Source organism: Myotis brandtii, unplaced genomic scaffold (genome assembly GCF_000412655.1).
Source record: "Myotis brandtii unplaced genomic scaffold, ASM41265v1 scaffold369, whole genome shotgun sequence".
Taxonomy (NCBI): Eukaryota; Metazoa; Chordata; class Mammalia; order Chiroptera; family Vespertilionidae; genus Myotis; species Myotis brandtii.
Genome location: NW_005364180.1, coordinates 546509 through 548243, shown reverse-complemented (window position 1 = coordinate 548243; position 1735 = coordinate 546509). Strand labels below are relative to the sequence as shown.

General features: G+C 58.7%; 1 protein-coding gene across 1 annotated transcript in view; it reads right to left on the bottom strand.

The window, feature by feature from the left end:
• Nucleotides 1-1735, bottom strand: part of LOC102261893 (fatty acid desaturase 2) — a 57841-nt gene that overhangs the window by 47048 nt on the left and 9058 nt on the right. The window lies entirely within an intron of this gene.

The following is a 1735-nucleotide window of genomic DNA, read 5'->3' as shown; positions in this document are numbered from 1 at the left end:
GCTGGAATGGAGACTCCAATCGTCTGCGCTTCCACCGGCGCCTTCCTGCAGCCTCCGGGGGACTCGTGCCGGACCCTGAACCCGTGACCTGCGGTCTTAGAAAGGGATCGCGGAACCTGTGCTCAGCCTCCGTGTGCTGAGCGCTGCGGGGCAGCGGGACGCGGCCATGAACAGGGCAGGCTCCTTGCTCTGGACTCGGAAGCTCACAGCCCAGTGGGGAGATGGACTTGGAAGCTCACGGGACCACACACGGCTCACTGGGTAGCGCTGTGGTCCAGGCGCCAGGAAATAAAGATGGGGGCGTTGAAAGGAGGGCCAGGCCCCAGGCCCCCGCCGGATGGCGCTGCTTAGCTCAGTGCCCCCCCCCCCCCCAAGGGCTGGGAAGGAGCCCAGGACGCAGAAGGCTGGCCGAGGACGAGGGGGAAGTAGGGGTGAACGGAGGGAGGGGTGTGTGTAAGGCCTTGGGAACCGGGAGTTCATGCGGGGCCCTCCGATTTCAGTGGGATGGTTTCCAGGTCCCTGGGAGGTGGCACACTCTCCTGTCAGCCCCTCACTCCAGCCCTGGGGGTGACCAGGCCCCTCTTGTTATGTGCAAACACGGAGGGGCAGGCCTAGGAAAGATGACGTGGCCAAATACAGGAGGGGCCCCCTGGGCCGGGTCCAGACATCACTCACACGCCCGGCATTCCTCAGGCTCTCGCTCAGTGGACAGGAGCCACGGCACAGCCTTGGCTGGGTTGCACCCTGGTGCAGGGTTAGCAGGGAAGCTCACTCCGGCCCACGGGTGGGGCCGGGGCAGTGGGGGCCACTCGGACCCTGTCATGCGTTCCCGCAGGGGCTGCCTCCTCTACGGCACCGCCATGTCATGCTGGTGTCCGCCCGAGAGGCCTTCCTTCAGCCCCAAACTCCAGGCAGGAAGACAACAAGGCCTCTCGCTCACAAGATGAGAAGATGAAGCCAGTGCTAGGGACACTGACTTCTATGCCTCTTAAAGGTTTACTGAGACAGGAGCCACAATGGCGATTTTTTCAGGAGGAGGATTAGCACAACACATAACTTTTTGTTTGTTTGTTTGTTTTGCACAACACATAACTTTAATGGGAAAAAAAAGCCAAAGGTCGTGGAGCTCAGAGGAAAATATGCAATCTGGAAGGGAGACTCAGGGTGCCCAGCGGCGTGGCTCCGTGGTTGAGCGTCAACCTGTGAACCAGGAGGTCACGGTTCGATTCCCGGTCAGGCCACATGCCCGGGTTGTGGGCTCTCTCATCATTGATGTTTCTATCTCTCCGTCTTCCTTCCTCTCTGAAATCAATAAAAATATATATTTTTAAAAATGAAAGGGAGACCCAGGGAATAGCTCATGGAGGGGGCTCGAAGGCTGAGAACGGGGTGTGTGAGAAGGCACCGGGCCCTGAAAGGCAGCCAGGGTGTTTGGGGTGGACAAGAAGTATGAACTGGCCAGGGTGAGGGGTTCCCAGCAGATCCTGTACTACCCAGAGTAGGCCCTGGAAAACAATGGCTGAAGACACGAATGAATGAAGGAATGAATGAATGAAAAGACAGCGAGGAATGGCTCGGATGGGGGTTCTGAGAGACCGTGAGCAGGGTACAAATTGGGAAAAGGCTTGTGTGCTTTGGTAGGGACGGAGGACTTGAGCCTGGAGGAGGGGGCAATGCATAAAGCAGGAATGTGCTATGACGAGGTCTATGGTGTGGACAGATCGCGGGAGGCAGG